Below are 14,462 nucleotides of genomic sequence, written 5' to 3'. Positions count from 1 at the left end.
TAAGGTATAAGGTTAGGCTGTGTATCTGAGTCCTTCTTACCTCTTTTGGAAGGCCTGGATTGCTCTAAACTTCCTCTTATGACTTTCTTTGCTGAATCCCAGATGTTTTGGGGTGTGGTGTTATCAGTTTCACTGGCTTCCATGTACTTTTAAATTTTCTCTTTAACTTCTTGGTTCACCCATTCATTCCTTTTTTTAATTTTATTTTTTATTTTTTAAAATTTACATCCAAATTAGTTAGCATGTAGTGCAACAATGATTTCATGAGTTGATTCCTTCATGCCACTTACCCATTTAGCCCAACTCCCTCCCACATCCCATCCAGTAACCCTCTGTTCTACATAGTTATGAGTCAATTCTGTTTTGTCCCCCTCACTGTTTTTATTTTATTTTTGTTTCCCTTACCTTATGTTCATATGTTTTCTCTCTTAAAGTCCTCATGTGAGTGAAGTCATATGATTTTTGTCTTTCTCTGACTAATTTCACTTAACATAATACCCAACAGTTCTATCCACGTAGTTGTGGATGGCAAGATTTCAGTCTTTTTGATTGCCAAATAATACACCATTGTATATAAATACCACTTCTTCTTTGACCGTTCATCCATTGATGGACATTTGGGCTCTTTCCATACTTTGGCTATTGTTCATAGTGCTGCTATAATCATGGGGGTGGTGCATGTGTCCCTTTGAAACAGCACACCTGTATCCCTTGGATAAATGCCTAGCAGTGCAATTGCTGGGTCGTGGGTAGTTCTGTTTTTAGTTTTTTGAGGAACCTCCATACTGTTTTACACAGTGGCTGCACCAGCTTGCATTCCACCATTCATTCTTTAGTAGTATGTTCTTTAGTCTCCAAGTATTTGTTATCTTTCCAAATTTTTTCTTGTGGTTGATTTTGAGTTTCATAGCACTGTGGTCTGATAATATGCACTGAATGATCTCAAACTTTTTGTACTTGTTGAGGGCTGGTTTGTTTTCCAGTATGATATCTATTCTGCAGACATTCCATGTGCCCTGGAGAAGAATGTATATTCTGGTGCTTTAGGATGAAATGTCCTGAATATATCTGTTAAGTCCATCTGGTCCAGTGTCTCACTCAAATCCATTGTTTGTTTGTTGATTTTCTGTTTAAATGATCTTTCTGTTGTAATACTGGAGTGTTGAAGTCCCATACTATTATGGTTTTATTATCAATGAGCTTCTTTATATTTGTGATTAATTGACTTATATTTTTGGGTGCTCTCACATTGGGAGCATAAATGTTTACAACTGTTAAGTCTTCTTGGTGGATAGACCCCCTCAATTATGATACAACACCCTTCTTCATCTCTTGTTACAGTCTTTATTTTAAAGTCTAGATTGTCTGATATGAGTAAGGCTACTCCAGCTTTCTTTGGCGACCATTAGCATGATAGATGGTTCTCCACCCCCTTACTTTCAATCTGAAGGTGTCTTTAGGTCTAATGTGGGTCTCTTGTAAACAGGACACAGATGGATCTTGGTTTTTTTCCCCACTCTGTTACCCTATGTCTTTTGATTGGAGCATTTATTCCATTGATGTTTAGATTGAGTACTCAAAGATATGAGATTATTGCCATTATGTGTTTTGTAGAGTTGGATTTTGTGGTGGTGTTTTTTGTGCTATCCAGTCTTTGGTACTTTTGGTGTTTTCTTTCTTTTTTTCATCTTTTCTCCCCTCAGAGAGTCCCCCTGAAAATTCTTTGAGGACTTGTTTAGTGGTCACGAACTCCTTTAAGTTTTGTATGTCTGGGAAACTTTTAATCTGTCCTTCTATTTTGAATGACAGACTTGCTGGGTAAGGAATTCTTGGCTGCATAGTTTTCTGATTCAGCACATTGAGTATATCTTGCCACTCCTTTCTGGCCTGCCAAGCCTCTGTGGGTAGGTCTGCTGCAAACCTGATCTTCGTTGTCTTCCCTTGTTGGTTAAGGACTGTTTTCCCTTGCTGCATTCATGATTCTTTCCTTGCCTGAGTATTTCCTGAATTTGAATATGATATTCCTTTTACTGGTGGGTTTTTGTTGAATCTTACGAGAGTCCTCTGTGCTTCCTGGATTTTAATGTCTGTGCCTTTTCCCAGGTAAGAAAAATTATCCTCTATGATTTGCTGACTTAACACTTCTACCCCTTTGTCTCTCTCTTCATCTGCTGGGAGTCCTATGATTTTGATGTTGTTCTTTTTAATGAGACAGGGTTAGGTGTCAGTTGAGGTTTACGGTTAAGGTTAGGGTTAAGGTTAGGTCCCAGGATGCTCCAGGCACTGAAACCCCAACAGTGCACTTGTCTCCACGAAAGGCTGAGTGGAGTGAACAAGGGAGGGTGCCAGTCAAGATTAGTCTTTGGGTTCCAAGACCAGACAACTCTATGGGACGCTCTTCGGGTAGGCCTCAGAAATACTCTCTTGTAGACACAGTTGCGCTTTGGAAATGACATGGTGATGTTTCAGGTTCCATGCCAAGTATTTATGCACCTATTTTCGAACCCGTGTGCGTGTTGTAGTCAGAAATGGGAATTGGAATTGAGTCCCATGGGGAGAAAGCCATAGCTAGGGTTAGGGTTCAGACCAGGGACGTCGCCAGGGCTGAAGTGACACCAGTGTCGTGAATTCCATGGAGTGCTGAAGTGAGGGCACATGCGCAGCTGCGGTCCTGCTGTAGAGTTAGTGTGATAGGTAGGGTTAGGTGCAGGTTGAGGGTTTTGGTTAGGGTTATGGTTAGGGTTAGGGTATGTCCCAGAAGACTCCATGCACTGAACCCACATGAGAGCAACTGTCTCCCTGAAGGGCTGAGTGGAGTACACAAGGGAGGATGCCAGTCAGGATTAGACTTTGAGTTCCAAGGCCAGACAAATGTATGGGCCACCCTTCAGGGAGGCCTCAGGAATCCTCTCGTGCAGCTGCAGGTGCGCTTTGGAAATGACATGGTGATGTTCCATGTTCCATGCCGAGTATTTCTGCACTGATTCTTGAAACCATGTGCATGCTATTTTCAGACTTTGGAATTGGGTCCCCATGGGGAGAGAGCCTTAGATTGGGTTAGGGTTTGATCCAGGGATGTCGCCAATGGTGAAGCGATTCTAGTCATGTGATCTTCCTCGAGGACTGAAATGAGGGCCCATGCGATGATGCAGGTCAAGTGTATGGTTAGGGTTCAAGATAGGGTTAGGTTTCACTTGAGGGTCCTGGTTAGGGTTAGGGTTAGGTCCCAGGAGGCTCCAGGTCTTGAACCCACAACAGTGCACCTGTCTCCCCAAAGGGATGATTGGAGGGCACGAGGGAGGGTGAAAGTCCGGATTAATCTTTGGGTTCCAAGGTTAGGCAACCATAAGGGCCACTGGTTGGGTCGGCCTCAGGAATCTCTCGGGGAGCTGCAGCCGGGCCTTTGAAAAGACATGGTGATGTTCCAGGTTTTTTGCTGAGTGATCCTGCACAGCTTCATGCACCCAGACACGTGGTGTTTTCAGACTTTAGTATTGGGTCCCCTTGGGGAGAGACCTTAGCTAGGTTTAGGTTTCGATCGAGGGACATCGCCAGTGCTGAAGGGAATCCAGTCTGGTGATTTCTGTAGAGGGTTGAAGTGAGGGTCCATGCGAAGGTGCGCTTTATGAGTAGGCTTTAATCGTGATTGGGTTAGGGATCTGTTGAGAGTTCTGGCTAGTATTAGGGTTAGGGTTAGTTACCAGAACGATCCAAGTGCTGACCCCACAGCAGTGCAGTTGTCTCCATGAAGGCCTGAGTGGAGGGCACAGTGAATGGGGCACATCAGGATTAATCTTTGGGGCCAAGGCCAGACAACTGTATGGGCCACTGGTTGGGTAGGCCTCAGGAAAATCACGGACAGCTACAGCTCGGGCTTGGAAACAATATAGTTATATTCCAGGTTCTATGCTGAGTGATTCTGCACCGCTTCATGATGCCAGGCACATGGGGTTGTCAGACTTTGGTATTGGGTACCTGTGGGGAGAGAGCCTTAGCTAGGGTTAAGGTTCTATCCAGGGATGTCACCAGTGTCGATGAGACCAGTCTCGTGATCTCCCTCGAGGGCTGAAGTGGGGCCCATGCAATGGTGTGGGTCAAGTGTATGGTTAGGGTTTGAGATAGGGTTAGGTTTCGCTTGAGGATTCTGGTTAAGGTTAGGGTTCAGGTTCGGGTTAGGTCCCAGGAGCCTCCAGGCATTGACCCCACAGCAGTGCAGATGTTTCCCCAAATGACTGAGTGGAAGATACAAGGGAGGGTGCCGGTCATGATTAGCCTTTGGGTTAAAGGTCACACAAATGTATGGTCCACCCTTCAGGTAGGCCTTAGTAAACCTCTCCTGCAGCTGCAGTCGCGCTTAGAAAATGACATGGTGATGGTCCACGTTCCATGCCGAGTATTTCTGCACTGATTCTTGAACACGTGTGCGGGCTGTTGTCAGACTTTGGAATTGGGTCCCCAGAGTGAGATAGCCTTACCTAGGGTTAGGATTTGGTGCAGGGGTTTCGCCCGGGCCCAAGTGACTCCAGTTTCATGATCTCCCTTGAGGGCTGAAATGAGGGCACATGTGAGGTTGTGGGTCAAGTGTATGGTTAGTGTTAGAGTTAGGGTTAAGTGTACAGTGAGGGTTATGTTTAGAGTTATGTTTAGGGTTAGTATTAGGTCCCAGGAGGCTCTAGGCACTGACCTCACAGCAGAGCATTTGTCTTCCCGAAGGGCTGAGTGGAGGACACAAGGAAGGTGCCGGTCAGGATTAGTCTTTTGGGTTTCAAGGCAGACAAATGTATGGGCCATCCTTTGGGTAGGCCTCAGGAATCCTCTTGTGCAGATGCAGTCGCTCTTTGGAAATGACATGGTAATGTTACACTTTCCATGCTGAGTATTTCTGCACTGATTCTCGAACCCATCTGTGTGGTGTTGTCAGACTTGGAATTGGGTCCCCATGGGGAGAGAACCTTAGCTAGTTTTCGCATTAGGTCCAGGGAAGTCGCCAGGGCCAAAGCAACACCAGTGTGGTGAATTCCATGGAAGGTGAAGTGAGGGAACACGTGTGGCTGTGACTCTGCTGTAGAGTTAGTGTGCTAGATAAGGTTAGGTGTAGGGTGAGGGTTATGGTTTGGGTCACGGTTAGGGTTAGGGTTAGGTCCCAGGAGACTCCAGGCACTGAACCCACAGTAGAGCAGTTGTCTCCCTGAAGGGCTGAGTGCACTACACAAGGGAGGGTGCCGGTCAACATTAGTTTTTGGGTTCCAAGGCCAGAAAAATGTATGGGCCACCCTTTGTGTAGGCCTCAAGAATCCTTTCGTGCAGCTGCAGCCGCACTTTGCAAATGACAGGGTGAATTTCCACTTTCCATGCCGAGTATTTCTGCACTGATTTTCGAACCCATGTGTGTGCTGTTGTCAGACTTGGAATTTATTCCACATGGGGAGAGAGCCTTAGCTAGGATAGTGTTCGGTCCAGGGAAGTCACCAGGGCAGAAGCGACTCTAGTTTTGTGATCTTCCTCGAGGGCTGAATTGAGGACCCTTGCAAAGGTGTGGGTGAAGTACAGGGTTAGGTTTAGAGATAGGGTTAAGTGTAGCGTAGGGTTTATGGTTAGGTTTAGGTTTAGGGTTAGGGTTAGGTCCCAGGAGGTTCCAGGCATTGACCCCACAGCAGTGCATTTGTGTCCCCTAAGGGCTGAGTGAAGGACCCAAGGGATGGTGCCGCTCAGGATGCGTCTTTGTGTTCCATGGCTAGACAAATGTATGGGCTACCCTTCGGGTAGCCTCAGGTATCAATTCGTGTAGCTGAAGTCATGCTTTGGAAATGAAATTGTGATGTTCCATGTCCATGCTGATTATTTCTGCACCGTTTCTCCAACCTGTGAGTGTGCTGTTTTCAGACTTTGCAGGCGAGTCCCATTTGATAGATAGCCATAGCTAGGGTTAGGGTTCGGTCCAGGGAAGTTGCCAGGGCCTAAATAAGTCCAGTTTCCTGATCTTCCTTGAGGGCTGAATTGAGGGCCCAGGCGAGGGTGCGGTTCAAGTGGAGGTTAGGGTTCGAGTTAGAGCTAGGTTTAGGTTGAGGTTTATGTTTAGGGTTACCGTTAGGGTCAGGTTTGGGTCCCAGGAGGCTCTAGGAACTGACCCCACAGCACAGCACTTGTTTCCCCGAAGGGCTGTGTGGAGTACACAAGGGAGAGTGCCGGTCATGATTAGTCTTTGAGTTCCAAGGCCAGAGAAATATTTGGGCCACCCATGGAATAGAACTCAGGAATCCTGTCTTGCAGCTGAAATCGCTCTTTGCAAATGACATGGTGATGTTCCATGTTCCATGCCGAGTATTTATGCACCAATTCTCGAACCCATGTGCGTGCTGTTGTCAGACTTTGGAATTGGGTCCCCATGGGGATACACACTTAGCTAGAGTCAGGGTTTGGTACAGGGAAGTCGGTAAGACCAAAGTGACGCCAGTGTTGTGAATTCCATGGCAGGTTGAAGTGAGGGCACATGCGTGGCTTTGGATCTGTTAGAGTTAGTGTGCTAGATAGGGTTAGGTGTAGGTTGAGAGTTATGGTTAGGGTTATGGTTATGGTTATGGTTAGGTTCAAGGAGCTCCAGGCTCTGAAACCACAGCTGTATGGTTGTCTCCCAAAGGGCTCAGCTGAGGGCACAAGGGAGGGTGCCCATCAGGATTAGTCTTTGGCTTCCAAGGCAACACAAGTCTATGGGCCACTGGTCGGGTAGACCTCAGGAATCCTCTCAGGCAGCTGCAGCTGGGCCTGGGAGATGACATGGTGAGGTTCCAGGTTCTATGCCGAGTCATCCTGCACTGCTTTGGACCCCAGGCGCTTGGTGTTGTCACACTTTGGTATTGGGTCCCCATGGGGAGAGAGCCTTAGCTAGGGTTAGGGTTCTGTCCAGGGATGTCGTCAGGGCCGAAGCGACTCCAGTCATGATCTCCCTTGAGGGCTGAAGTGATGGTGCGGGTCAAGTGTAGGGTTAGGGTTACAGATAGCATTAGGTATAGGGTGAGGGTTATGTTTAGGGTTACGGTTAGGGGTAGGGTTAGGTCCCAGGAGGCTCCAGGCACTGACCCAACAGCAGAGCAATTGTCTCCCCTAATGTCTGAGTGGAGTACACAGGGGAAGGTGCCAGTCAGGATTAGTTTTTGGGTTCCAAAGCCTGACAAATATATGAGTCACCCTTCAGGTAGGCCTCAGAAATCCTCTAGTGCAGCTGCCATCACGGTTTGGAAATGACGTTTTGATGTTCCACGTTCCATGGCGAGTGTTTCTGCACCGATTCTGGAACTCATGTGCGTGCTGTTGTCAGACTTTGGAATTGGGTCCCCATGGGGAGAGAGCCTTAGCTAGAGTTAGGATTCGGTTCAGGGATGTCACCAGGGCCGAAGCAATACCATTCTCGTGAATTCCGCAGAAGGCTCAAATGTGAGCACATGGGCGGGTGTGTGTCTGGTTTAGAGTTAGTGTGAGAGATCGTGTTAGGTAGGTGTAGGGTTAGGGTTACTGTTAGGGTTCTGTTTATGGTTAAGATTAGTTCCAAGGAAGTTCCAGACCCTGAACCTACAGCAGTTCAATTGTCTCCTCAAAGGGCTGACTGGAGTGCAGAAGGGAGGGTACTTGTCAGCATTTGTCTCTCGTTCCAAGGTCCCACACCTATATCTGCACTCTTCGGTAGGCGTCAGGAATCCTCCTGTGCATCTGAAGCCCTGCTTTGGAAATGACATGGTGAAGACCATGTTTCACACAAAATTATCCTGCACTGCTTGTCAATCCCTTCTGTGTGCTCTTGTCAGACTGTGGAATTCAGTCCCCATATGGAGAAAGCCTTAGCTACAGCTAGGGTTTTGGCCAGGGAAATAAATCTCCAGGGCCAAAGTGACACCAGTCCTGTGATCTCCCCGTATGGATGATGTGAGGGCACATGCATGGTGCGAGTCAGGTGTAGGGTCAGTGTTAAAGATGAGGTGAGGTTTAGGTTCACGTGTATACTGTGGGTCACTGTTAAGATTAGGGCTTGGTCACAGGAGGCTCCTGGTGCTATACCCCCAGTAGGGCTGTTGTCTCCCCGCAGGGCTGAGTAGAGGGGTCTAAGGAGCGTCCCAGTCAGGCTGAGTTTTGGGTGTCAGTGCCACTCCTCAGTTAGACTTCAAGAAGTCCCCTGTGGAGCTCCTTCTGGTCTTTGGAAATGACATGGTGATGTTCCAGGTTCCATGCCTCATAATTCTCCTCCGCTTCTGGGCCCCATGTCTGTCATGTCCTCAGACTTAGGAATTGGGTCCCCATTAGGAGAAAGCTTTTGTCAAGGTTAAGGTTCATTCCATGGACATTGCCAGGGCTGAAGCAACACCAGTGCCGTGATCACCCCGGAGGGCTGAATGAGGGTCCATGCACTGGTGTGGGTCATGTGTAGGGTTAGGTTTAGAGTTGGGGTGAGATTTAGTTTGAGCGGTATGTGAGTGTCACAGTTAAGGTTAGGGTTAGGTCCCAGGAAGCTCCAAGAGCTGAAACTCCAGCAGGGTAGTGGTCTCCCCAGAGGATTGAGTGTGGGCCTCATCGAAACGGGCTGTTCAGGCTTAGTCTTTGTGTGCCAGGGCCACCCTCGTGTGTGTGCCATCTTCAGTTGGGCCTCATCCACCCCCTTGTGCAGCTCCATGCGGGCATTGGAAATGTCATGATGATGTTCGATGTTCCATGCCAGGTAATTCTGCACTGCTTTGGGCCCTTTGTTTGTAGTGTTCTCAAAGATAGGAATTGGGTCCCCATCCAGAGAGATCCTTAACTAGGGTTAATGTTCTGTCCAGTGACTTCACCAGTGTGGATGTGACACCATTTCTGTGTGTCTTGTGCATTGGGTTAGGGTTTGGGATTGGGTTTGGTGTTAGGGGTTAGGGTTACGGTTAGGGTTGGTGTTAGGGGTTAGTGTTAGGGGTTAGAGTTAGGTTTATGCATTAGGGTTGGGTTTAGGGTTATGGTTAGTGGTTAGTGTTATGGTTAGGAGTTAGGTTTTGGAGTTAGATTTAGGTTTAGGCGTTAGGTTTGGGCTTGGGTTAGGCTTAGGTTTAGGGTTATGGTTGGCTTTTAGAGTTAGTGTTATGCTTAGATGGTAGGGTTAGGGTTAGTTGTTAGCGTTAGTGGTAGGGTTTGCATTATGTTTAGGGATAAGGTGAGGTCTATGTCTAGGACTTGGGTTCGGGTTATAGGTTAGGGGATTGGATTAGGGGTTAGCGTTAAGGTTAGTGTTAGAGTTTTAAGTTAGGGTTAGGGTTAGTTTTAGGTTGTATAATTTTAGGGTTAGTGGCTGGAGTTAGAGCATTAGCGTTAGGGTTTTAAGGTTCGAGTTATAGGGTTAGAGTTCGAGTGTTAGGGTCAAGTTTAGGGTTAGTTCGGGTTATATTTACTTTTACCGTTTGGTAGGGTTATTGTTGTGTTTTGGCATAGGGATAGGGGCAGGGTTTAGTATTAGGGTTATGATTAGGGTTAGATGTTAGGTTTAGGTGTTGGGATTTTGGTTAGTGTTAGTGTTAGGCCTAGGACAAGAAGTAAGTCATGCTTGCACTCCCACCTGGAGTGGGGAGGTGTTCATGCATGGACACCACCCTCCATCTGGTAGGGATTGAATTCATTTTATTGCCCCAGTCTCTCTACACTGGAGGTTGTTTTTGCCTTGCCCCATTCCAGTTTGGCTCTGGACTGTTTCACACCATCACCCTGCCCTCTCTGGGTATGATAGGATTTCACGTACTGCCTCATCCGTTTTGGTGCATGGGGTGCATAGTTTTAATCTATATATTAATCTATATATCATTTATTTTTTCTGATTTTAATTATTTTCTTCATTCTGCTGTTTGGGGATTTTGTTTGTTGTCATTTTTCTGGATTTTATAGTTATAAGGTTATTGAGTTAATTCAGGACTCCCCCCCCCCTCCCCGAGGCAAACTTGTATTGCTATAAACTTCCCTGTGAGAACCAGTTTTCCTGCTTTACAGAAGTTTGGATTATTGTGTTTTCATTTTCATTTGTTTCCATGTTTTTTTTTGATTTTGTCTTTGAATTCTTGGTTGAACCATTGATTGTTTAGTAGCATGTTATTTAACTTCCATGTTTTTGTGCCTTTTTCAGATGTTTTTTTTCGTGTTGAAGACTTTTAGTTTCATAGCATTGTGGTCTAAAAAGACACATGGTATGGCGTTGATTGGTTTGATTTGTTTTGGCTTGTTTTATGACCTAATATTTTATCAAGTGAGGGGAATGTTCCATGTGCACGTGAAAAGCATGTGTATTGTGCTGTTTTAGGATGGAATGTCTAAAATATATGGGTTAAGTCCATCTGGACTACTCTATATTTCAAAGTCTCTACTTCCTTCTTGATTTTCTGATGGAATGATCTCTTCATTGATGTCATTGGGTGTTAAAGTGCCCTACTATGATTGTATGACTATCAATTCTTTATTTTGGACTGTTTTGTGTATTTGGATGCTCTCAGGTTGAGCACATATATGTTTACAATTGTTCTTTTTGTTGGATTGTACCTTTTATTATTATTGTGTCCTTCTTTGTCTCTTTTTACAGTTTTCTTTTTAAATCTATTTTGTCTGATAAAGGTATTGCTACTGCAGATTTCTTTTGATACTTTAGTTCTATAATTAGTCTCTGGTAGGTAGAAGACAGACGGGTGCTATATCTTTACACATTCTATCACCCAGTGCCTTTTATTATGAAGAGAGAGAGAGAGCACAGGCATGGGAGGGCGGGGTGGGGGAATGAGGGAAGAGACAAAGAGAGAGAGAGAGGGAGAGAGAGAATGAGAATGAGAATGAATCCTCACCAAGTTCCATGCTCATTGTAGAGCCCAGTTGGGGCTCAATCCCAGGATCCTGGGATCATAGCCTGAGCCGAAATCAAGAGTCGAAATTTCAAGCAATTGAGCCATCCAGTTGCCCCTATCTGTCACCCAGTGCCTTTGACTTGAGCATTTATTCCATTTCCATTCAAAGTAATTGATAAACATGTACTCGTCCTATTATTACTTGATGTTGGTTATTTCTGAATTTTTCTGATCCTTTGTTCTCTTTCTCTTTTTTTGATTTGCTGGGTTTCTTCACAATTTCACAGTTGAAATGGTTTGTCTTTATACTCTGCATATATATTAGTGATGTTTGTTTTCTGGTTATGATTAGGTTTGTACCTAACCACTTCTGCATATAGGAGTCTATATTAAGTTGATAGTTGTTTAAGTTTGAACCAGTTCTTACTCCTCTCCTCCCCGTGTTGTAGCTATGTAGTGTTCCTATTTCAAAATCTTTCATATTGTGAATACCTTGACTGATGTTTTACAGATATACTCAATTTTCTTGCTTTTGCATTTCACACTTTAATATTGTCACTTTAGGTGTTTCTTTTCCACTTAAAGAGTCCCCTTCAACATTTCTTGCAGGGGTTGTTTGTTGGTTGTGAACTCGCTTAGTATTTATTTGGGAACCATTTGATCTCTCCTTTCATCTGAATGATAGTGTTCTGGATAGACCCTCTTTGGCTGCAGATGTTTTCCATTCGACCCCTTTACCAAACCATGCTGCTCACTTACGGTTTCCAAGTTTCTTCTGAAAAACATGCAGTGATAACTTTATGGGGTTTCCCTTGTAGATAAATTCATCTTTTGTTTTCCTGCTGTGAAAATTTTTATTTATCACAACATTTTGGGTTTTAATTACTATACAACTTGGTGTGGATCTGCTTCTGTTGAATATATTGTGGGTCTTTGCGCCTCCTGCTCTGGATCTGTTTCCTTCCCCGCATCAAGGAAGTTTTCATCTATTTTGTCTTCAAATAAATTTTCTGGTTCTATTTCTCAGAGTTCTGAGAATGAGAAATAGGACAGAAAAGACCTACTGAAGGTTCTCTGATGAGTCACTGGATTTGCATGCGTGGAGGACACATTTGGGACTCAAATGAACAACCTACTTTTAACTTCAAAGAACTAGAAAAAAAAAAAACCCAACAATCTATGTCCAATGTTCTCAAAAGGGAGAAAGTAATCCATATGGTAATGCAAACCAATGAAACTGAGAAAATGAAATCTATAGAAAATATAAAGAAGACCAACAGTGGGTTTTCAGAGGAGTGAAACAAAATTGTCAAGTCTATACATAGACTATGCGAAGACACAGAGAGGACCCAATTCAAAAGAATTATAAATAAAAGAGAAGACATTATGTCTTATACCAAAGAAACATAAAGGCGACAAGGAGGTGACTATGGCCAAATTAGATGCCAGAAAACTGCCTACCTAGAAGAAATGGATAGGTTCTTAGAAACACACAACCTACCAAGACTGTATCAGGAAGAAAGAGAAGGTTTTCACAGACCCATTAAAGGAAGACCGCATCAATACAAGAAGATAACCAATGCAAATAAATTGAATCAGTAATCGAAGTTCTCTCAGGGAAGAAAAGCCCAGGACCAGGTGGATTCACTGGTGAATGTGACCAAACGTTGGTAGATGAAACTAACAGCAGTCCTCTCACTGATTCAAAAGGAATGAACACCACCAAACTCATTTCCTGAGACTGGAATTACCCTGGTAGGAAGCCAGAAAAGGATCCTACCTGAAAAGAAAACTATAGGCCAGTATCCCCGTGATGAATATAGATGAATAATTCCCAGTAATATACAGGCAAACCATATTCAGCATCACATTAAAAGGATCATTGACCGTGATGAAGGGTTTTCTCCCTGTAAAGGAAGAATGTTTCAGAAATGCAAATCAATAAATATGACCCCTCACATAATTGAATGAAAGAAAAATCAACCAGAAACCAGACACTTAAGTATAAATAGCAAAGGGAGGGTTACTAGAAGGGAGTTGGGCAGGGGGATGGGTTAAATGGGTGATGGGCTAAGGAGGGCGCTAGTCGTGAGGAACACTGGGTGTTGTATATAAGTGATGGATGACTACATTCTATACCTGAAACTAACATTACACTGTAAGTTAACCAACTGGAATTTAAATAAAAACTTGAAAAAATAAATACTAAAGAAATACATAAATAAATTTAAACTAAAATAAATACTTTTTAAAAAAAATTTCTTAATGCTTATTTCTTTTTGACAGAGAGAGAAAAAGAGACAGAGCATGAGCAGGGGAGGGGCAGAGAGAGAGAGTGAGACACAGAATCCGAAGCAGGCTCCAGGCTCTGAGCTGTTAGCACAGAGCCCGATGCGGGGCTGGTACCCACAGACTGTGAGATCATGACCTGGATCCAAGTCGGACGCTCAACCAACTGAGCCACCCAGGCGCCCCATACATTTTAAAAATTAAAAATAAAACTCATGTGATGACATCAATAGACACAGAAAAAAAGTTCTGACCAAATTTGGTATCCATTTGTGCTAAAAAACTCTTTAAAAATTCCGTGTAGAAGGAACATATCTCAACATAAGAAAGGCCATGCATGTGAAGCCATGTATGTGAAGCTAACATATACTCAATAGTGAAATTGTGAAAGATTTTCTTCTAAGATCAGGCACAAGACAAGGATGCCCTAGATATGTGAAGGGGATTGGGTGATTCAGGCTTCTGGTTATGGAATGAATAAATCACAGATAGAAGATATAGCATAGGGAACATTGAGAATGGTGCTGGAATAGTGATGCATGGTGACAGACTGTAACTACACCTGTGTCAGCGTAGCAGAATGTATACACTTGTCCAATCACTATGTTGTTCATCTGAAACTAATGTAACATAGTGTGTCAGCTATTCCCAAATAACATGATTTTTTTTAATAAGGTAAAAGAATGAAATAAAAAGTTTAATGTAAATGAACCTGTTAATATCTAATCAAGAAATGCATTAAAGTTCCAAACTAGGAAGTCACCATATCAAATTCTATAGCATTTCTATACACTAACCAAATTATCTAAGAAGGAAAGAAAACAATCCCATTTACAATAGCATCAAAAACAATAACATTTATTGGAATAACTTTAGCCAAGGAAGTGAAAGATCTCTCTACAGAAAACTATAAACCTGTGTTCAGAAATGGAAGAAATTCAATTTGGATGAAAGAAACAGGAGAACACACAAGTCAGTGAAAAGACATCCCACGTCCATCTTTCGGAGGAATTAATATGGATACAATGCCCATACTACCCAAAGCCATCTAGAGATTCAGTGCAGTCTCTATCAAGACTCCAATGCAATTTTTATGCAAGTAGAAACACATATCCTAAAATGTATTTGGAACCACAAAAATACCCCAAGTAGCCAATGCAAGAAAGAACAAAACAGGAGGCATCACACTTCTTGATTTCAAGCTGCATTCTATCACAAAGAAATCAGTTTTGTCACTGGTATAAGCACACACACAAGACAATGGAATGGAAATTGAGAGCCCAAACTAAGCCCATGCATGCATAGTCAACTAGTATTTGACAAGGGAGTCAAAAATAGACA

Source organism: Panthera tigris, chromosome A2 (genome assembly GCF_018350195.1).
Source record: "Panthera tigris isolate Pti1 chromosome A2, P.tigris_Pti1_mat1.1, whole genome shotgun sequence".
Lineage (NCBI taxonomy): Eukaryota > Metazoa > Chordata > Mammalia > Carnivora > Felidae > Panthera > Panthera tigris.
Note: the sequence above shows the minus strand (reverse complement) of the source record.